The 13,647-nt window shown below is 38.2% G+C and overlaps 1 pseudogene; it reads right to left on the minus strand.

Moving 5' to 3' along the window:
* Positions 1–13,050: 13,050 nt before the first annotated feature.
* On the minus strand, positions 13,051–13,530 carry LOC102854536 (annotated as a pseudogene).
* Positions 13,531–13,647: the final 117 nt, after the last annotated feature.

Consider the following 13,647-nt stretch of genomic DNA (forward strand, 5'->3'; position numbering starts at 1 on the left):
AAAAAAAACACCAAACCACTAAGAAACCCTGTTAGGGTTAGTAGATGAATTTAGTAGAGTGGCAGGATACAAGATCAATATCCAAATATCAGTGGGATTCCTCTACAGTAACAAAGAGAATTCAGAGAAGGAAACCAAGAAAGAAATGCCATTTATAATAGCCAACCACATAATGAGATACTTGGGAGTGAATCTAACTAGAGACACAAAAAACCTATACAAGGAAAACTACACAACATTTTTGAGAGACAAAATAAAATACCTAAAAATGGGGGAAAATGTTCCCTATTCATGGATAGCAAAGTTCAATATTGTGAAAATGACAGTCTTACCAAAAGCAATCTTATGTTCAGTGCAATCCCAATGTAGATACCAAATTCATTCTTCAAGATCAATGGGAAATTTTCAAGTTTTTTTGGAGAGGACAGAGCCTCCAAGTAAGCAAAGTACTTCCAAAAAAGCAAAAATGAAGTGGGAGGCATATCACTACCTGACCTCAAAACCTTCTTCTACACAGCATTAGTAACAAAAACAGCATGGTACTGATACAATGACAGGAACATAGACCTGTGGTACAGAGATGAGAACCCAGAAATGGACCCATTTATCTATGGTCAACTGATATTCAACAAGGAAATAAAACCTATCAAACGGGCAAATGAAAATATCTTCAACAAATGGTGCTGGAAGAGCCTGACTGTTAGCTGCAGAAAGCGGAAACAAGTTTCACGTCTTACACCACACACAAAAATCAACTCAAAGTAGATCGGAGACCACGGAATAAGGCCTCTAACCATAAAGCTCATAAGAAACACACTGGGACAAGCTTTAAAGGCCTAGTCTACTGTATAAAGGGATTGCCAAATAAACCAGAAATGCACACAATGAAGAGGATAAAATTGAGGAACAAGACTTTCTAAAGATTATACCTCTGTGCGCATCAAAAACTTTTTCCAACAGCGCAAGAGGAAACCTACTGACTCAGAACAAACATTTGGCAATACCATCTCAGACAAGAGTCTCAACACGGAAGTTTACAGAATCCTATAGGGCCTCCACAAGACAAAGTTTGATAACCCACTTACAAAATGGTAAAAAGACATGGAAAGACTTTTTACAGAGGAAGACATTCGGACGGCCAACAGACACATGAAGAAATGCTCAAAATCACTGGCAGTAAGAGAGATGCAAATTTAAAAAACCACAATGAGGTACTATATTACCCCAGTAGCAGTGGTAATGTTTTGCAGGGCCCCAAGTAATAAATGTTGGAAAGGATTTGGAGAGGTAGGAACACTTATACCTTGTTGGTGGTATTGTAAAATGGTACAACCACTCTAGAAGGCAGTTTGACATTTTCTAAAAAAGGATGAACTTGGAAATTCCATATAACCTAGCTATTCCGCTGCTTGGAATAAACCCTGAGAAAATGAGAACTGAGGCACAAACAAGAGACTTGTACACCAATGTTCATAACAGCATTATTCACCATAACAAGAACATGGACACAGCCAAAATGCCCAACTACAATGGAATGGATTAAGAAAATATTGTACATTCACATGATGAAATACTATGCAGCATGCAGGAGAAATGATTTTGTAAATTACTACCTAACACTGGAGAGATTGGTCAGCATTATACTAAATGAACTAACTCAGTCTCTTAAGGACAAATATTGTATAAGACCATTATTGTAGAATGAGTATGAGGATCCAAGGACATAGGGATGGGGACAATCATAGGGTACACAATTTAATAGGTGAAGGGAAGGGTGGACAAAAGAAAAGGGAAAGACCCAGAATGAAAAACAATTTATTTGAACTTTATGAATATTGTATGTAACCAGTATACAATAAAATTTTTAAAAATGAGGGGGGAAATGTTATCATATATCCTCTGTAAGTAAACCAGTAAAAAAACAAAATTTTATACAGTAAAAATGTTATCATATATGCTAGTAAAAAATCAAAGAAACAAATAAACCAGAAACGAATGGATAGAGAAGCTGTCATATATTTACACAATGGAATATTATGGAACACTGAAAACAAGAAATTAATAAAAATAATATACAAAATAGATGACTCTGAAGAACATTAAGATTAGTGAAATATCTCAGTCAAAGAAGGACAAATACTACATAATGCCACTGTATTAAAACAGGACTTACATGGAGGTTGGAGGGAAACTAAGAAAAGAGAGGATTAATAATAAATACTGCATTGAAACAGATCAGAGAAATAACTGTTTAAAAGGGAGATATGATAAGGCTTTATTTGCCTGACAACAGTGCAAAATAAGAGATAAAAACAATGTGGACTGGGGCGGATGGGTAGGGAGGAGGGAGGAAATTGTGCAACAATGAAATAATTTTTTTAAAGATTAAAACAAACTGCCGGTAGAGAGTAGAGAGGAAAATGTGTAACAATGAATGATGGAAATCCAAGTTTCTGTAAACTTTTGTTAAAATCACAATTTAAAAGACTGCAAAAAATATCCATGGTATTTCTAAAATAAATCTCATGGTATTGCAGGTGAATTATATGAGTGTATATTGTTTCTTTCTAGTAGAGTGTATTGTGGTAACTATTATGCAAATATCCACTATTCTTTCTGATTTCTGTTTCAGTGTCCTAGGATGCTCTGGTGGTTAAGTAGTAAGAAACTGAATTGCTATCACAAAAATATGTAGTTTGAATCCACTGGCTGCTTTGAGCGAGAAATATGAGCAATCTCCTGCCATACAATTTATTGCCTCTGAAATCGCTCTTGAGGGTCAGCCATGGGTTAGTTGCAACTCGATGATACTCAAAAACAACAACTCTGGTGGCCTAGTGGTAAGGAGTTGTTCTGTCAACCCAAAGGCACATAGTAGATAGAATCCACCACATTATCTTTGGGAAAAAGATGGGCAATCTCTTTCAGTGCAATTTATTGCCCTTGAAAACCCTCTAGAGGGTCAACTATGAGTAGGTTCTGACTCAAAGAGACACAACAAATCACATCAGGTTGACTATCCTACATTGTCTATGTAATTGATAATGATGGCTCAATAAAATACACCGTAATTAGAACATAAGTACTCCAAATTCCTAAATTAAATAGTTCCATTTTAAGTGTTGTACAGAGAAGTTGCATGCGCCCAAAATTCCCTGGAGTCAATGCTTTAAAAAAAAATTGACTTGATTATCCTAATTCTTTGAGTGAGGAAAATCGCAGAGTTAAGATGTTTTTACATCCACAGGCTGACAACTTAGATAAAAAATATTGATGATATGTCTCAGTGTGCTATTTTAATGGCTGGGTGCTTTTCTAGCTGAAGCTTCAGATTATCAGGAAGTCCTGTGTGCGTCACCACTTCTTTCTCCCTGAAGGTGTTATGTCAATGAAGTTGCTCAATATCCTGAGATTTTTAGAGAGATAACCATTAGTGCAGCACTACCGGAAAGCAGAAGGAAATGAGACATGATATCCTTGTTTTCACAAGCCTTTTCAGCTTTTAGTTTTGCTTTTCTTTAAAGGAAAATTTTGTATTACCTTCTAGATAAGTAAGTAAGTTCACACCTTTATTTGTACCTTGAAACAGAGCACCAGTTGGAGTTATAATAGCTTGAAACCATGTTTTACATTTCTTTGATGTTATCTTTTTTTCTCAATAGTCACTTTTAAATAAATATATTATTCGCACATATCCTTCCAAGGCAAAAGTAGTTGGCAAAAAGTAAGATGGCAAAAGTAGTTGTCTTTATTCAATTTTTTTTTGTAGATGAAGTTTAAAGAGATAAAGTGTTATATTCAGTCACCATTTTACCACATATGATATTAATCTCCATCATACTGTCAATTACATACTTTTCCTAATTTTCATCAATGAACGTTTCAGTTTCTACTGGTCACACTGTACAAACAGGTATTTAAACTTCCCTGTCCTCTCATCTTCCTTCTCCCATTTTCTTTTCCAAGGAGATGAGCTTGAGGAAAATTCCTTTACTTCACAGTTACTAAGCTATATTTGATCTACTTCTATTTTCATCCAAGAGGAATGGAAAAAAGTATTTACTCTGTTTTTCTTCAAAATCCCTTTCACCCTTTCCTATAAGAAAATTCTAAGTCCAATCAAGGAACATACAACTTAAAGTTTTGCATCACTCATGCTGGTGAATTTTAATATTTTTGTGAATCCCTTAAACTAGTTTCATATGACTAGTAGAAAACTAGTGTCTAGTCTTTTTATCTTCTAAACAAGGAAAAAAATTCCCATAATAGAAGTACAAAAGAAACAAGTTTAAAGACATTTTTCTGAACAGGTAGAAAATACTTAAACCTCAGCTATTACTGATTAATGCATTAATTCAGACAATCAATAAAATATTTACTAATGATATAGCATAAGCTTAGAACTCAGATAGGTGCTAAGAAAAAGGTAGTTATAAAAAAGAGAATAAAACAAATAAGATATAATAAACTCTGATCTCAAAAGACCTTTAAAATAACCAGCAGGAGAAACCAATTTATTGCTGCATTATAATACCAAGTATTAAATGGTATTTGTAGTTAAAGAAGATATTCTTTTTTTAATTTATTTTATTATTTTTGTGTGTGTACCATCAAATTGAATCTGACTGGTACTGGAGGAGATTGTCCCTCCTTCCCCGGCAGAGAATCTGGTGGATTCGAACCGTGCGCCCCTGGCATTGTAAAGAAGATATTCTGAGGGAGTAATCAAAAGTGAATCATCCTCAGGAATTATATATGTTAAAGTGAATAATTATATGAATCCAGTACAGTATATTTTATCAAAGGGATTGACCCTGAGAAATGAAAATAGTCTATTGGCAGGTAAGGATCCTTTGAAGAAATTAAATCCTTCTTACACAAGACTTCCTCTCTTGGGTATGAGGGAAGGATATAATAAGCCTTAGTCTCATGGAACTTTCCCAAATCCAGTAATCCTCAAGAGATCTGTAATCTAACCAAGAGGAAACCTCCTTGTACTTTTGGACTCTTTCCAGTCTCTTCTGCTTTCTCCCATCAGTATTCAAGTCAATTTGCTCTCAGCCCCAGACTTCCAGAAATCTCTTGCTTCTGTCTTGTAATGTGTAAAGAATAACAGCCAGATAGGTGTTTTAGGGTGTTTTGTTGTTGTTGTTATCGTTGTTGTTCTTTTTAAAATAGAACTGTCAGTAATCTACTTGGGACTGAGCATTAAGAAAGAGTGAGAAGAATTCTGTTCAAAACAGTAGATATATGCTAGCAGAGGAGAAGCTGATGGCTCTATCCAACTACTAGCTAAAATCTATATATCCTTCAAAAGTTTAGCCTATTTTAGGCAGAGAAAATAGGGCTGTAGGAGGAAGTTTAGAACAAGAAGCATAGGAAAACCCACTCTTGTTTTTTAGTGAAGGTGTGTTACCTCTGGTGGTGTAGTCCACAGGGATTTGCATTGTTAATCCAAAGCCTGTGAACCTTTCTGGTAATTTGATTTCACTAGTCAACAATCTTCCAGAGAAAGATTGGCCATCTCTCATGCAATTCATAGCCTCCAAAACCCCATTCAAGGGTCAGCTATGAGTTGATTCTAATTCAGTAACAATTGAAAGGGCCTTTTTGTTTGTTTGGGTTTTTTTTTGGTGTGTGTACATATATATGTATATGTATGTATGTACATATGTATGTATGATATGTGTCTATATACACACAAACATACGTGCAAACACACATATATACATATATATATAAACAGTTCCTTGTTCAGGTTATTTGAAAGTAGTTTTATAATCCCCCTGTATTGAGACGTCACAGAGTGTCATGAAATATGATGGGCATGTGTTCTTACTCAGAAAGAAAAACTATCATAGATAAATAAGTCTGATATTTAATTGTTTCTGGCCACATCTCACCTCATACAGTTTACATTTTACTGTTTCTTTATATTTAAGAATTAGTTTCATGGCACCAACTTTCTAATACTCTCAGCCCAAATGGTGTAAAGTCAAGGTCAGACAGTAGTGTTGTTGTTATGTGCCATCGAGTCGTTTGTGACTCCTAGCGACCTTATGTACAAGAGCCCTAAATGCCATTCTATCCTGCACCAACCTCGCTGTCTCAAACACATTCATTCCCACGACTCCACTCACAGAATCAATCCATCTCATCAAGGGTCTTCCTCTCCTGCGCCGCCCCTCCACTCTGCCAAACATGATGTCCCTCTCCAAGGACCAGTCCCACCTTGCAACATGCCCAAAGTATGTCAGATGAAGCTTCAGAATCCTTGACTCCAGGGAACATTCTGGCTTCACCATCTCCAGGACAAACCTGTTTGTTCTCCTAGCAGTCCATGGTATATTCAACACTCTTCTCCAGCACCACAACTCAAAGACAACAATTCTCTTTCTATCATCCCTATTCACTGTCCAACTCTCAGATGCATAGCACGTAATTGCAAAGACTATAGCCTGGATCAGGAGCACCTTAGTCTCCAGCCTGACGTCGTTACACTTCAGTACTCTTGAAAGGTCCCTCACAGCTGACTTTCCCAAAGCAATTCATCTCCTGATTTCCTGGCTGAGGTTACCAAGAGTGTTTACTGTGTAGCCAAATAAACTAAAACTGTTAAATATCTCAATCTCTTCACCATCCATACTGATGCTGCCAATTGGCCTAGTGGTGAGAATCTTTGTTTTCTTGATATTGAGCTTCAATGCATATTGAAGACTGCAGTCCTTGAACTTCTGCAACAAGTGCTTCAGGTCCTCCTCAGTTTCAGCAAGCAGGGTTGTGTCATCTGCCTAACACAGATTGTTGACGATTCTTCCACCAAACCTGATGCCACATTCCTCCTCGTACAGCCCAGTGTCTTTAATGATCTGTTCTGCATACAGATTGAAAAGGTATGGAGACAAAATACATATCTGACGGACCCCTTTCTTGATTTTGAACCATCCGGTGTTTCCTGCTCTGTTCTGACGACTGTCTCTTGGTCCAAGTATAGGTTAAACTTTAGCACAATCAAATGTTCTGGGATTCCCATTCTTCTCAGAGTCAGCCATAGCTTGTTGTGATCCACACAGTCAAAAGCCTTTGCATAGTCAATGAAACACAGACAGACATTCTTCTGAGGCCTTGAACACCAATCAATGAGCATAGACCAAATGAGTTCTGGGAGGATATAAAAAAATAGTCCATGAAGAATGCAAAAGATCATTACAAAGGCTAAAGAAGAAAAGACCAAGATGGAGGTCAGATGAGACTCTGAGTATTGAATTAGAGCACCGAAAAGCCAAAGCTAAAGGAAGAAATCAAGAAATCAAAGAGCTGAACAGAAAATTTCAAAAGGCAGCTTGGAACGACAAAGCAAGATACTGTAATGAAATGTGCAGAGAGCTGGAGTCAGGAAAAAAAATGGCCGAACTCGCTCAGTGTTTCTTAAACTGAAGGAGTTGAAAAACAAATTCAAGTCACGGGTGGCAATACTTAAAGACAGTTTGGGTAGAATGTTGAATGATCCAGGATGTATAAAAAGAAGATGGAAGGCGTACACACAGTCACTGTATCTGAAGGAATTGACTGACATAGAGGAATTTCATGAAACAACGTATGAGCAAGAACCTATGGGGATGAAGGAGGAAGTTCAAGTTGCTATGAAGGAATTGGCAAAAAACAAGGCTCCAGGAGTTGCCTGCATACCAATTAATTTATTTCAACAAACAGACACTGCCCTGGATGTGCTCACTAAGTTGTGCCAGGAAATCTGGAGGACAGCCAGCTGGCCAACTGACTGGAAGAGATCGATATTTGTTCCCATTCCAAAGACAGTGGTGAGTTCTCAAAAAGGTGTTTACTTGTTTACTTCTACAGCAGACTGCATATGACAACATGCTTTGTTTTCATTTGCATTCTTCTATCTGCTCATGCCTGTCAAATACCAGAATAGAAAATACCTGTGCTTTGACATAAGAATTGTGCCTGTATTTGACCTGGTTGAAAAAAGAAATAATATCACACATTATAAGTTTGGAGTAATAATTGCAATTGCTTCTCCCCTGACCATAAGACATGGGTTCTTGTATGAAGTGTGAATAGTAGAGATGAAACTGGTAAAGATTTACAATAAATAGGATTTAGCCTAATGATAAGAAGCTCCTCTGCAATCACAAAGGTACAAAGTTCAAATCCACCAGCTGCTCCACAGAAGGGTGGGCAATCGCCTCCTGTGCAATTTATTATATTTGAAAACCTGGTAGAGGGTCAGCTCTTAGTTTGTTCTGAATCAATGGCACACAGAAACAACAGCAGTAAAGCCTGGAGCTATGGGCTACCTTTTTTAACATTTAGAACAAAGCAAACTTGTAAACAACAGTCTATCTTCACATAGATATGGTTCCTTTTCATTTTGTTAATAGTATTAAAATAGTCTACCAAATTGTTTATAGTATAAGTTTCTGCTTATATTTATTTTAAAAACACATCTTTGAGAAATAAAAGTATAGTCTCAGAAGCAGGGATAAAACTCATTAATAAAAGATGCAGGCAGAACCATCTGTTTGGTTAATTCATTCATCTTACAAATATTTACTGAATTCCTGATATAATGTGATAGACAAAGTAGCAGACAATGAAGGAGGAGCAGAGAATTGGCAGCTAAGGCTTTCCATTAAGACAGCTTAAATTCTCAAAATAGAAACAGAAACTAAATCCACAAACACACAAATAGGTACTATAATGACAATCTGTAAACAGGCAAACAAATGAAGGAGAGAAAACAGTCAGGATGCTTGGTACTCTATACATGAATTGTCATTAGTCATTCCAGGTCTAGATAGAAACATATACTGTGTGTTTCTCTTGTAAAACCAAACACCCAAACACTTGCAGTTAAGTTGGTTCCAGCTCACAGTGACCCATCTATATCAGAGAAGTTACAGAAGGTTTTCAATGGCTGTTTTTTCAGAAGTAGCTTAGTAAACAATTTTTCTGAGGCATCTCTGGGTGGATCCAAACAGGCAAACTTGGAGATTCAGGTATGCTTGGACATTAAAAGGTATCAAGAATTGAAAACTGCATTGCTGAAAAATTGGTGCTTTACTCAGTCTTTCATGGCTGGGGTGGAAATAGCTGTCCTTTCAATAAGCCCTGGGAGAAGTGAGATGTACATGGCCATTAGCAGCTACTGAGACCTGGGGGCTAACTGGTTAGTACTATGTCATTTTCCTGAGCTGTACATCCTTGGGAGCACTCCTTTTGCTTACCCCTCAGGGGAACCTACCACCCAAGCAAACTACAAGACAAGACAAAGAAGTGGTCCAACCACAGCTGGGCAAAGGAAAAGACCCTAGTTTCCTACTCTTCAAAGGACAACCAGTGGAGAGGCTAGCCATAGGAAACGGGAAGGGGGGCGGGAATCTGTTCATAAGTGAGCAGCAGGGAAGACTACCATTCAGAAATGCAAATAAAGGCAACACTTTAATTCTTAAATTTATAAAAAGCATCATAAAGGTAAAGAGGTTTCAATAACATATAAAGACACAACAGAAATTGCCACACACATAACAAAAACTCCACATAATGTCAAGAAAGCAGCAGGTAGTTTCAAACATTATGAAAATTCAAAACAAGCCTTTTCCTGAAAGAGGAGATCAGTTTATAGACCCAAAGAATGCTTCAGAGAGGCAGAAAAAAGAAATATATTGACATGGTGATGAAGGAGGAAATTCAAGCTGCTCTGAAGGAATTGATAGAATAACAATTGACACATTTCAATAAACATATGTTGCCCTAGATGTGCTCACCAGATTGTGTCAAGAAATCTGGAGGACAACCACTGGTCAACTCATTGAAGATGTTGCTGTTGTTATGTGCTGTCGAGTCCCTTGCGACTCATAGTGACCCTATGTACAACAGCCCTAAACTCTGCTCTGTCCTGTGCCAATTGCACTGTCTCTGACACGTCCATCCGGATTACCCCAGTCACTGAATCAATCCACCTCAGAGAGGGCCTTCCCCTCCTGCGCTGTCCCTCCACCCTACCGAGCATGATGTCCCTCTCCAAGGACTGATCCCTCCTTACAACATGCCCAAAGTATGTTAGATGGAGCCTCAGAATCCTTGCCTCCAAAGAGCTGCCCGGTTTAACCCTTACCAGGATGAATCTGTTTGTTTTCCTAGCAGTCCACGGTACCCTCAATACTCTTCTCCAGCACCAAAGCTCAAAGATATCAATTCTCCTTCTATCCTATCCTCCTTATTCACTGTCCAACTCTCTGACGCTTAACAAGTGAAAACCACACACGCCCAAATTGACACAGAGAAATACAGACCACTCAAACTGACACCCCCCCCACACACACACACATACACACATGAGCAGGTCATAAAAAATAATTCCCTCCAGAAGAATTCCTGTCCCAGATGGCTTCATGGCTGAATTCCACCAACAATTTGGAAAGCAACTATCACCAATTCCTTATAAATTACTTCAGAAAATAAAAGAAGGAACATTTCCAGAGATGTTCTCTTAAGCAAGCACAACCCTAATGCCAAAACCAGGCAAAACCATCACCAAAAGAGAAAACTATGGATAAATATCTCTCATGAACATGGATTAAAAAATCCTTCACAAAATCCTAACCAATAGAATCCAATAGGAGATAGAAATAGAGATACAGTTGTTATGTGCCTTTGAGTCACCTGTGACTCATAGTGACCCTGTTATAAAAGCTCTGAAGCCTGCTCTGTCTTGAGCCAGATACACCTATCCCCATTGACCCAGCTACTGTATCAATCCATTTCATCTGGGGTCTTCCTTTCCTGGGTTGTCCCTCCACCCTCCTGAGCATGATGTCTTTCTCCAAGGATTGGTCTCTCCTGGTGATGTGCCTAATGTGTGTGAGGTGGAGTTTCAAAATCCTAGTTTCCAAGGAGAAACTTGGTTTCACCCTCGCCAAGACAGACTTACTGTTTTCTTGGAAGTCCATGGAATGTTCAAGACTCTTCTTCAACACCACAGTTCCAAGGCATCGATACTTCTGTCATCCTTAGTCATTGTCCAGCTCTCTGATACATAACAAGTAATTTTGAAGACTATGGCTTGGATTACGTACACCTTCATCTCTAGACTGATGCTGTTGCTTTTCAGTACTCTGGAGAGGTCCCTGACAGCAGATTTTCCTAGTGCAATTTGTCTTTTGATTTCCTGACTGCTGGTGCCAACAGTATTGATTGTAGAGCAAGCTGTAATTGTTAACAACCTCAATCTCTTCTCCATCTATCATGGTGCTGCCAATTGGCCCAGTGGTGAGAATCTTTGTTTTCTTAAACTTGTGCTTCAATCCATATTGAAGACTAAAGTCCTTGATCTGCAGCAAGCACTTCAGGTCCTGTTCACTTTCGGTAAGTAAGGTTGTGTCATCTGCATAATATAGGTTATTGATAAATCTTCCTCTAATCCTGATGCCAAATTCCTCCTCATAAAATCCAGCCTCCCAAATTATCTCTTTTGCATATAGATTGAAAACATATGGAAACAGGATGCATCCCTGTCACACTCCTTTCCATGCAGTGTTTCTTTGCTCTGTTCTGAGGACTGTTTCCTGGTCCAAGTATAGGCTTCACATAAGCACAATCAAGTGTTTTGGGATTCCCATTCTCCTCAAATGAACCAGTTTGTTGTGGTCCACACAGTCAAATGCCTTTGTATAGTCAATCAAACATGGATAGACATTCCTCTTGTACTCTCCACTTTCTGTCAAGGTCCTTCTGATAAAGTCTCTAGTGATAATGTCTTGGTGATAATGTCTCTAGTACCACTGCTTCTTCTAAACCCAGCGTGTTTTTCTGGTAGTTCTCTGTCAATCTACTATCCCAGTAGTTTTCTTATAATTTACAGGATTTTGCTTATGTGTGATATTAGTGATACTGCTTGATAATTTCCACAGTCTGTCTTCTCAACTTTTTTAAAAAAATGAACATATTTTCCTTTATATTAAGCAATGAAGGATGACACTTTGAACCAAGATTTGCCTGACCCAAGTCTCCAATATATGGGCTGAATAGTTCACATAATTTGAGCCTTTCAAAAAACTCAGGAATGCCAGATTGCTTCTAGTTGAAAGGAACCCTGGTAATTGCAATCAAGAGCTTGGTTGTGAACAAATGTTGGTGGTTCAAATTCACCCTACATTTTCATAGGAAAAAAACCTTATAATCTTTTTCTGAAGATCAAAATCACGCTTGGTCAATGCTAAGGGAGAAAATGCAATCAAGACTGACTCACTTACTACAATGTGCCTAACTGAACACACACGAAACTGCTGTATTAGAGGGTAGAATTCCCTATCACTAGCTATCTGGGTTTTTATGAAAAGCCAGATGTCTTCTACAGGGAGCCCTACAAATCAGTAGGAATATGTCTTTTAGTTCTGAAGACTTCATTTAGGATCAATTTGTTTGTGTGAGGTACATTCTGACATTGAACACAGCTATAGCTCAGGGATGTGGGTTACTGATTCACCACAGCCCAACAGCAGACACACATTACACCTCCCCAAAAGCAAGCTTTTAAAATTAATTTTTAAGACATTGTTAAATGGATTGACAATTTTACAACTATACATTCTCAAAGTTACAGCCTTTATGTTCAAAATACAGTATAGGGTTTTATACAGTGACATTAAGTCTTCTTGCCATCATACTAAGTCAGAAAGGGAAGGGGGATACTATGGAATTTAGTAAGCATATTAAGTACTTCAATATTCAAGAGGTTACTGATGTTATGCCCAAAGACCAGTACCAACATTTTAACCCAAATAAGAACAGACAATAGTGTTGTCTAGTTTTTATTTCAGTCATAAATTAAAGTCTGCAATCCTGCTAACCTTGGAGAGAAATAAAGAAAACATGGAACCCCAAGAACTGTAGCAAGAGCACAAAGATTAAAAAGGTACCGCAAGGACACTGGGGGTCACAGGGTAATCTCTGGGGCTACAGAAGGAATGATGTGGTGATTAAGAGAAAACATGAAATACAGATCATAATTAGAGTTGTCCACAGTCAGCAATGATGATCTTCTTGCTGGTCTTACCATTCCTGGACCTGAAGCATTCCATGGCTTCCACAATGTTCATGCCTTCTTTCACTTTGGCGAAGACTACATGCTTACTACCCAACCATTCAGTCTTAGCAGTACAGATAAAAAACTGGGAACCATTTGTATTGGGTCTAGCATTTGCCATGGACAGGATGCCAAGGACCTGTGTGCTTCAGGATGAAGTTCTCATCATCAAACTTCTCCCTATAGATGGACTTGCCACTCGTACCGTTATGGCGTGTAAAGTCTCCACCCTGGCACATAAACCCAGGAATGATTCTATGAAAGCAGAAACCCTTGTAACCAAATCCTTTCTTCCCAGTACTCAGAGCATGGGGGTTTTCTGCTGTCTTTGGGACTTTATCTGCAAATAGCTCAAAGGAAACGCAGTCTAAATGTTCACCATCAGCAGTGATGTCGAAGTACACAATGGGATTGACCATGGCTGGGACGAGCATAGCAAACAGCTGTCCTGCTGAGGTGATGGTGTCTGCAAAGCCTCAACTTTTTTTTTTAATGGGAATAAATATGGATCTCTTCCAGTCAGTTGGCCAGGTATA

The sequence above is a fragment of the Elephantulus edwardii genome, unplaced genomic scaffold (assembly GCF_000299155.1).
Source record: "Elephantulus edwardii isolate Elephantulus edwardi_28Jun2011 unplaced genomic scaffold, EleEdw1.0 scaffold00356, whole genome shotgun sequence".
NCBI classification, from domain to species: domain Eukaryota; kingdom Metazoa; phylum Chordata; class Mammalia; order Macroscelidea; family Macroscelididae; genus Elephantulus; species Elephantulus edwardii.